Source organism: Diadema antillarum, unplaced genomic scaffold, assembly GCF_040938485.1.
Source record: "Diadema antillarum isolate AM-2024a unplaced genomic scaffold, OU_Dant_1.0 seq00000059_RagTag, whole genome shotgun sequence".
Classification (NCBI taxonomy): domain Eukaryota; kingdom Metazoa; phylum Echinodermata; class Echinoidea; order Diadematoida; family Diadematidae; genus Diadema; species Diadema antillarum.
In genome coordinates, this window is record NW_027271164.1 from 1,682,505 (window position 1) to 1,693,275 (window position 10,771).

Consider the following 10,771-nt stretch of genomic DNA (forward strand, 5'->3'; position numbering starts at 1 on the left):
TGATGACCTTAGTTGTGGAGAATGTACGGAATGTTTCAGCCTCATGTTTGAAATGCTATTTTGGGGGGAATTGTTAGTAAAGTCCCTGGACTTTTTGTGGCTGTGAAATCTCCCTTTCTATCATTTAAACATTCTTTCTGTTCCCTCCCTCACCAGTCATCATTCACATGATACAGTGGACTCCCATTATAACCAAGTCCTCAGGACCAGCAAATTTCTTTCATTGCATTGAAATTTCATTATAATCGAACAAATAAACAATAAAAAATATAGACTGGATAATATTGCGGCCTGAATTGTTATTTCGCTTCAACCAGAATTTGTTATAGCCATGTTCGTTATAACGGGAGTGCACTGTACATGTAAGGATGGAGAATACCATCTCAAGAGATATAAGAGAGAGGGAGAGGGAGGGAGAGATAAAGAGAGAGAGAGAAATCAGAGTGCAAGAAAGTGGAAAGAGAGTTTGATATGCATCATGCTAAATCAAAACAAAGACAATTTGTGAGAACATGAAAATGACTTCAGGCAGTCATTAATGCAGTCACGCACTTTAGTGTCAAGGTCTAGTGTGTGCAGAGCTTTCAATGTAAAGTGATTGGGTATACCAAGAAAAAAAAGATAGGACCACGTTGTGCAGGTTATGATAATGTAAACTTAGGAGTTCATAGATCTTAAACCAGTCTGTTCCCCCTATGACAATACAGTGCTGTAATTTGGTTATCAGACCAATTGCAAGGCATGGAATTTGTTACAGGTTTACATCAAATCTGTCAAAATTACCAAACATCTAACATGGAAGAGATCCCCCCCCCCCTCCTTCACACCAGGTCCCAAGTCGTGGTGACAGGCGGAAGAGATCTTATCTTTTATGGGACTGCTATCTCCAAACTGCTATCTCGACTGTAATTGAGATGAGGAATCAATCAGGGTTTGGAGCGAGCCTTGCCATTTGACACCAGAGTATGCACTGTGCACACATTTGATGAATACAGCTGGGCCACTATCAAGTACAAGTCCAAGGTCACTCTCCCATCCACATTTCGTCCCTGGACCCAACAAGCTTCGCTGGAACACGGGTGGGAAAGTCCCAGTGAGCGTCTATACAAATGTACTTTGGTTTTATGTCGTGTGGTGTGGGACATTGTATGAACATGAGGATAGTCAGACATGCTGCACATCTCATGATATTACTTTATTGAAGATAACATATGACAAATTATGCATACCTCAATCAGGTCATAACCCAATCATACTATGGACTCTTTGATGAACAGTACAAATAAAACTACAATCTCCTGTGAAATCATTAAAGGGATGGTCCAGTATTGGTGGAGATGAGAATTGGGTTTTTAACTTCTTGTGAGATACCAAGAAAACACTTATGATATAGTACTGAGCATACCATTTTAAGAGGAATTCAAAGTTTATATGATGAAAATCGGGTTTGGAATGACTGAAACATCCAAAAACGAAGTAAAACAAAGCGATCGTAATAAAGTGTGGGTCCCACACTTTATCATAATCGCTCTTTATGGATATCTCAGCCATTTCAAAACCAATTTTCATCAAATAAACGTTGAATTCCTCATAGAATTACATGCTCTGTCATGTTTCATAAGAGCTTTCTCATTATTTCACCAAAAAAAAAATGTTAGAAACCTGATATTAAGTCTCAACCCAAACTGTACGATCCCTTTAAGGGGGAAAAAGTAGCAGCCTGAAGAATCTGATGCAAGGAGCAGACTTGTGTATAAAACAGTTGTGACTAATTTGCATGTGTATGTGAGGTCCCTTGTATGGCATTTACCACTTTCACCCATTAAAAACAAATTCTCCTTGATTCTAATCAAGATTAAACAAGTTTTTTACACATTTTTACACATTTTGTTACACAAATACAGCTGTACTTGGAAATGTATCAGGTTTGTAACTTTGTGTTAAAGGAAGTACCTTTTTCATTGGTGAGAATAATCTACAGAAGTCACACAAGTGAAAAAATAAAATGCTCTTAAGAACAGCCACTAAATGGGCTTGCTATTGATGTGTTGCCTTACATACAGTCAAGACTTCATTTCTTAATATCATTTGTGTGATTTAAAGGACAAGTTCACCTTCATAGACATGTGGCTTGAGTGAATGCAGCAATATTAGTAGAACACATCAGTGAGAGTTTGAGCAAAATCGGACAATCCGTTAAAAAGTTATGAATTTTTGAAGCTTCTGCTCAGTTACGGCAGGATGAAAAGACTACTATAGCTTGTGATGTCACACAAGTACGATATAAAGAAAAAATAAAGAAAATTCAACATATTTCTATTTTTCTCCCATAACAAAAGAACACTCGACCTCTCTCTTTCAGAAGGCAGGGGGAATATTACCCTTAACATACATCAGTAGCAAATCGAAGAAATGTGCACTTTATTCAAAAAGTAAAGTTTTGTGAAATTCTCTTTTTATTTTCCTTATATAGTTGTACGCGTGTGACATCATACACTGTAGTAGTCTTCTCTTCCAGCAGTGACTGCGCATATACTTAAAATATTCGTAACTTTTGAACGGATTGTCCAATTTTCCTCAAACTTTCACTGATGTGTTCTACTAATATTGCTGCGTTTTCTCAATCCTTATGTATATGAAGGTGAAGGTGTCCTTTAAATGTGCAGTTTTACTCAAAACTAATAAATTCTGCTGTGCAAGAGACTTGACTGGGAGACCTGGAACAAGTTGCCTGATCAAAATCCCTGTGACCCTTGAGAGAGGAATTCCAGTCTAGTCGGTGTCTATTACTCAGTCTGATAAGGAAGAGTAAAATCTTATCAGTACAACAGTGAAAATTTGATGAAAATTGACTAAAAATTCAAATTACGAAATTATGAAGTTTTGCTAATTTCTGCAGAACAGTTGATATGGATAAGCAAATTAATACCATGGTAACCTGTTTTCTATTGATCTTGTTTAAAAAATTATGAAAAATCAGTGTTTCTGTTATCAAACTGTAAAACTTGTTATTCCTGGCTGAATAATTTCAGAATAATGACCAGTAGATATACAATTGTATTAGGAATTTGAGACTGCACAATTGCATTTGAATGAAAAAACAAAACAAAACCAAAAAAACATGTAATGCAAACTATACGGCAAGTTGTGAGGGCATGACACTATCACTTCACTATTTGCATATTCATATTGACTGTTCAAGAACTGTCCCCTTGTAAAAGTAGAAAACTTCAAAATGTCATAACTTCTTTTAAATATTTTTCATCCAATTTTGATCAAATTGTTATTGTTTTGCTAGGAAAATTCACCCCTTCTTTTCAGACTCATTTTCAACTGCATTAAAATTCCCCTCTAATGGATATTATAAACATTCCCCGAATTTTATGCCGTTGCCATTGTGTATTAAAAGGTTCTGTTGCAATGAAAACAATGCAAAGAAAGCCCAGCAATTCAGTTTGTAGTGTTGGTAAGTTTGATGTGGACACACTGCATTCTGTACTCCCAAAATCCATTATAACCCTTAGTGTGCTTGGAGTGCTGATTGGAACAGAAAAACCTGTAGCACTGTACACTCTCCAAAGTCTGTAACAGAGAAAGGGCTACAGTAATAGCAATCTGCATCTTTAGCAAAGATCTTTTGTCAATGGGTGAAAACTGTCATCAATCTAGTGGTGCGTTTGAGCGCTCTCCTAAAGCGAACTGTACCCTATCATACCTGCGCCAGAGGAGCGCTTGTACCGTACTGTAACCAGCCGAAAGTGTACTTATTCCCGATGTGCTCCAAAAGCGTACCAAAAGTTCACTGTCAGTAGTTCAGGCGCGCCAGGTGAATGACCCTTTTGCTACAAAATGCCTGACCTCTTCTAGAATAGCTCATGAGGTACACTTTCTCAACAGAGTGACTGAACACTCTCAATCTGGCACAGTACGGTACGGTACGCTGTAGTTCAGTTCGCTTTGGTTCGCTTTGGTTCGCTTTAGAGCGCTCGAACGCATCCAAACTGTCATCATCATCACACTGCTACCAAGTACAACTGTGAAAGGTAGAGTACATGATATATCCAGACAAAAGCTTCTCATACGGTTTTCTGCAACAAGTGCAATTTTCAATTTATTTTGATACGAATCCAACAACAGACAGCTGGGCCAGGATGACAGAGAAAACAGAGCTGGTAAACAAGCATTATGAATCATACCATGTCGCAAAAAAACAAGGTAGAAATCATCTTTTCTCCCCTTGATGTAAAAACAAACAAAAAACAATATACGTGTACGGTAAAGTGCTACACATTTCCTCCTTTCCAAGATGTGTTCAAAGCCTTAAAGTCTAAAAAACTTATAGCACTAAAAATTATAGCAATAAAAAAGGAAACCTTAAACACACCGGGTAATTTATTTATTCCGCTGACATACAGTGTAACTTCACACTGGATGTTTGCCACACAGTGATGCATGACACAAGAGTTACGCACCAACTGTTCTTGCACATGTGCAGCACATCACAACACTTTACTGTCAGCTTAGCCTCTTCCTTCTTGTAAAATAGAGGCAGCAGTACATGTATTTTGTTAATTGAATACTGCATTTTACTTGTAAGTTTTTGGTTTTGCATTACAGTAATGTGCTAAGAAACGCCAGTAGTAAGCCCTATATAAGTGTTATTTAATATTATTCTTATTCTTCTCATTATTATTATTATTATTATTATTATTATTATTGTTATTATTATTATTATTATTATTACTACTACTATTGTTGTTATTATTATCATCATCATCATCATCTTTGAATATTTTTTCTGTAATCACACTGCATTCCTGATTTTTCTGCAAACATACCATAACTTTAGCTGAAACATAACTCTGAAAAATGAATCTGTTGACACCCGGTATTCGGCACAGCTCTTCATACAATGAATTCTCTGCATAATAAATGTTTCAAAAATGTTTTGTGATACCCAACCCTCTTTTTTTTTTCTCAGTTTCACTCTTTTTTTTTTTCTCAGTTTCATTCTAATTTGCATTTAGACAGTCGGGGTGAGATATCCTCAGCACCATAGACATGTGCATTACACCTGGATATATACAATTGTAATACACACACCTAGATTAAAAGTTGGCTTCAGTGTTGAACCAACAGACAAATGTAGAATTTAATTTAAGGAGAATGTACAATTGTAATACACACACCTAGATTAAAAGTTTGTTTCAGTGTTGAATCAATAGACAAATGTAGACTGTAATTTAAGGAGCATGTACAAGAAAAACAACACTAATCAGATCAAGAGAATAGAAAACTGACAATTCATTTTAGGGGACAACAGTTTCTACATAACTGCCATATGCCTTGAAAAGACCATAATAGGCCACAAGGCATTCTTTCCTTACTACAATTAAGTGACCAGGCAATATTTAACACAAAAATGACACACATGCAGATAGGCAAGCTTAGTATATACAATCATACCAGGCGGAGTTACTGGTCAATTTGAGCTGAATGCATGCATTGTAATGTACAATGTTTCAATTCCATCTCTCAGTACCTTCCCTTACCTTACCTATGACATTTAAACTTTATGCAAAAAAACCTGTTGATAAAAAAAAAGAGCACATATGTACACTTTGCACAGACAGATGTAATGCTTTCATGATGGTCCAATAGAAAAGTTGTACTCCATCAAATAATGGCTACAATTTTCTGAAGTATTTCGTCAATTTGTCTTATGTACAGGCCTCAACAGAAAAAGAAAAGAGTTGGGTTTTTTTTCCAGATAAATAATTATGAACTGACGTTGCTCAAGTTTATGCAAGAAAAGGGTTATTTGAAAATCAATGTTTGTTGTACCTCTGGGTTGTTTGCAAAAGATGTTAATCTTGGATATCCAATTTTAATGAAACTTTGCTAACCTAATGAAACTTTGCTAACCAAAGGCTAATGTTGAGTGTATGGGGAGGAAAGCCATATGAAATGCATTGCTATGGCCAACTCATATTTCCAATTCTTCCAAAAAGTAAAGAAGGAATGAAATATGGCAGCATCAAAGCCAGAATTATACAGATTAATTTGTATCCAATACCTAGTCCCCCTCCCCCCCCCCAAAAAAAAGTTACAAGATGGGTCACAAATGTTCTTACAGCACATCAAATGGAGCTCAGTGTTAAAGTGAAGTTTTATACTGTATATCCATGAACAAGATGGATAACAAACAATACAAAAACATAAACACAAATGGATTGATTATTCATGATTATCAAAATCTTAAAAATAAAAATATCTTTACAGACAGCAAATTTCACAAATTCAATTCCATGGAACTATCATTATAAAACATAAAACATATCACTACATAAAAATCAAAACAATAAAACACAACTAATATGCTACTTTGTCTATGGAGGGCGATGTATCAGGTAATTCCTTACCTCACAAGGGAGTGGTATAGAGTTTCTCATCTATGAAGGGACTATATCATTAGCTGAGGGAGGTGCTAAACTACTGACCCAATGACTGGGATATTTGATTTCTCATGGGGTGTAAGTAATACCCCTACACAACTTACATACCCAGCCATACTCATACCTCCTATCTCCACGACCCTCCTCTGACCTTAAAGGTCGTATATCCCTTTTGCAAAAATTTGGCATGCTTGAAGAACAGAGTCTCCACACATGGACATGTGTATATCTTACATTAACACACCTCACAATATTAAAAAAAGAAAGAAAAAACGACCCTATGACACTTTGAAAATACGCTCCCCTTTTGTAACAAGAATAACAAGCTGGAATTTGTTTGGGTCTGAATAAATTCCTTGGAAATCTAAAGTACTGTTCCCCCCTCCATCATATCCAGTGGTTAGGGGAAATTGTCTGAATTACCTACCTCTAGAATATACCACCTTATTAAAGGAATCTAATTTTCAGGGTTGCAAAAGGGATATTCCAACTTTAAGCACAATTATTTCCACAGAATCTGTATCACTTGCTGTCCCTGTACTTGTATCATCTGGACATGTGAATATACAGTGGTTGCTATGTAACACACTGCAGAGGAACGCACTCTATTTCATGAACACACAAGGATATCTCGTTCATTAATCATTTTTTACTGTTGCTCCTATATAGAGCGTTGTATCTTGAACGGTGACGTCATACATGTTTCCTATCACTACTTCTTCAAACCCTCGTTTCATCTACGATGAACTCTAGATAGTATGTAATAACACTCTAGGACTCTGTCTGAACCACTACTCACTGCAAGAGATACACATTTTCTATCAGGCTAATAATAGAGGGAATGCTTTTTGAATATAAATATGATTTCAGCTTTGGCCATGACAATATTTTCCAGATTTACTGACCAACACATATGAAAAAATAAGTTTAAAATATAAATCTTATTTTTTCCCCCAAGACTGAGGGTAAACAACTGAACTCGCACTCATAAACTTTGAACAAAGAAATAATCGACCGAGAAAGTCTGACATAGGAACAGTAAAAAAAAAAAGATGATATTCAGCTGTGGATTTAAGAGTAAAGACATGCCTTCCATCAATAAACCTTGCAGCTGCAACTGCCTTGAAACAGAAAAATTTCTGACTGGGTACAGACAGTGATTCATATGACGCACAACATCCAGCCCCGCCCCTAATTCATTTCTTTGTGTGAGTGCTGTTTCCGTTTTCTGACGCTAAAATGCAATCACTAGTACAATTTTTTTCCCCCACACTTTTTGAAATTCTTTTGCCATATATTCCGCCTTTATCATCCATAACTATGTGGGGTGGGGTGTATGTGTGTGTGTGTGTGTGTGTGCCTGCACAAAAATCAAAATACTTCATCACTTTATACAATTCCTCAATATCACAGACACATGTTGTCATCCATAATATTTCAAACTTCAAATACACTGGCGTACGAGATCCTCTGCTATTAACTATTGATGAGTGACAGCCATAAAATGCTTAAAATATCAAACTACCATTAACATTCTTTGCCTCCTACTGTGGTGTACATCACTTGGTGCTCACATGCTAGAATCCTTGAAACGCTGCTACAAATACATTCAAAAACAGATGCAGGTGTGATGGGTAGCCTTCCATCAAGTCTCAAAGTTACCATGCTTTGTAATTTCAACATGACAAAGTCTCACAGACAGCACCCAGCATATAACATAATCTTGGTCTTTTCTGCGAGTTTCATTTCGTACAGGTAACAAGAGTTACTGATCATTTTCACATCAATCTCAAAACACTTGAAGCTGTCACTCTCGCTTACAGATATTTTTGTGAGCGAGGAGGTCACAGACATTTTTGCAGGATGCTGTTTTTGTGTGTTGTTAAATTCTGGGCCCAACAGTGATTCACGAAATTGCGAAAATAACAGCTAATAAAAGGTATGCAACTCCTTCATCACTATCACAAAATCACAAATAAGACAAACAAAATAGTTGTTTATTCCATCCCTCCCCCAATAATCGAGCAGCAATTAAGATACAGAAGACATTTAATATTGTATCGTTTGCTGACGAAAAAAGAAAAGTCTGAGGGTAGGCTAAGTAATAACAGGACCCATGTGGGAATATTGGTGCTGTAATCAGCGAACACGAGTAGGGAGACAACACATGCGTGATACACATCCCAATATGCCTAACAACACATCACATGGCAAGCGCTATACATAGCAACAACACATTGGGGCAACATAACACCACATGGAAATTTCTACCAGCAAACCCCCAAAGGAAGTATGGGCACGGATGTGATACCGTGGAGGTATGTGGGATTAGCGAGAGCAGTGGGAGGGGTCAGCATCGCCAGAACATACCGACCATTCCACAAGTATGTGATGTCAATATTCATTATTAGATGGGTGGTGGAAAGTGATGCACTGGCCTATTTATTCCAGAATATTTCTACACTCCAGTAAAGATGTCACAAAAAATTTCAAGCCTCTACACATTTTATGACTAATTTTCCATTTCCAGTCCCATCCATAAGTGGAAAATACTAATAACCCTTAGTTTGTGAACACTTTAATGAGTAACATTAATTTAGTCTTCCAAGGTGCAGCCAGAAATGTATAAAAGTACGTAATGTTTGCAGGAACAATCACTACTGGGTATTGTCCTTGGGTTTGAGTAGAATCCATGTTTCAATTGTATTATAGCTAAGCAAATACTCTAATTAGTCCTACAAAAAAAAAAAAATAAATGTAGAGAGTACAATTACAGAGAGGAAAGGAATTTTTAATGGGCTTCACTCAATATGTGCATTGCAAGGCTTTAGCTACATACATTGTACAACGGTATTTCCTTCTTAAATTTCTCCAGCACCCGAGACAGCGAGCATCCCAACACGTAGCTGCATAACTTGAGGATGACTGCCAACGAAGCTCTCCTAGACCAAAGTCAATTACCCCACATGGAGGCAGGAGGGGATACCACGCACCCGGCCTACATCGGGAGGTGTCTCCTTACCGTGATCTGGTTTTTTACTCACTGCAAATACCTCCTGGATGTTTCATGTGAATAAAGTCTACCTCCAAGTACCCCTTCTCACATACAACATGAGTAACCTGCTGTTCACTAACCATAACATACATGTTAAGATTAGAAGGGACTCACAAGAGCTTTTCCAGTCCAGGCTCTACGTGTTATGAGTTGGCTATTAGTCTTGTGTTTGTACTTTAGATTTGGCTTGCTACACACTACAGTATATCTTGAAAAGACAATTTGCCATAATTACCATTGTTGGACAGGGGAGGGGAAACTGACATCATATGATCTTTATCAATGCGTCATAGACATGGACAACATCTACAGCCGTTTCCTCTTTCTGTTTTTATCTTAAACCGTTGAAGACTAGTCCTGAGCATACTCGGGCAGGTGTCTATGGGAAATGCCTGTTATAGCAAAATCAGCCCATTCTCAACAGATAAAGTGATAAATGTCAGTGGTGTAATATTTAATTTTCTTTCAACAAATGAGGAGTAAAATTAGCGGTGTCGCCTTCAAAAATCTTGCTAGAATCTATAATTGTCACGGTGGTGAACCCAAGTTCTTCAAATTCTGCAATCATGAAGGAAACCTAGCTGAAATAAGATGAGAATATGGTGTATGACTGCTGCTACATTGTATTTAACACTTCAGTGGTCATGTAACCTAACTCACAATCATTGCTGGATTTCTAGATTACACAGGAAATACTTGGTCTGATTCTGTGCCTTACAATCTATACAGTGCTAACTTTTTCACATATGCACAAACCAAGGCAAACGCAAGACGTAATTTTCCTTATAGACAACATCTGCTCTGTTACTGTCAAGGATTGAGGCATTACATATTTACACAACTACATTTACATATGTACACAATGGATGTACTTCATACAAAAAAGGCAAACACTTAAATATAATGCTGATAAAGTATCAAATTTTGGCGCTTGCATCATTGTTCGTTCGTTTTTTTTTCCATATTGAGCTAATGAACCAACATGTAGGTAGGTACACACACAGCCATTTCCATCAGCTCGAAATCTTGATATAATGGCATTGCTGCTGAAACGTGTGACTGACCTCTTTCAGAATATTGTGACATTTTGAAATCGCAGACTGGACATTACAGCTGAAACAATAGAACATGCAGCAAATATAAGGAGAAATAGACCAAAAATGACAGTACCTCAAAGGAGATACAAACATGCTGCTCATTAAATTATCATGCACAGCTACAAGAGTGAAATATGTGCACAAACAGGGCCGTTCTGCAGGAT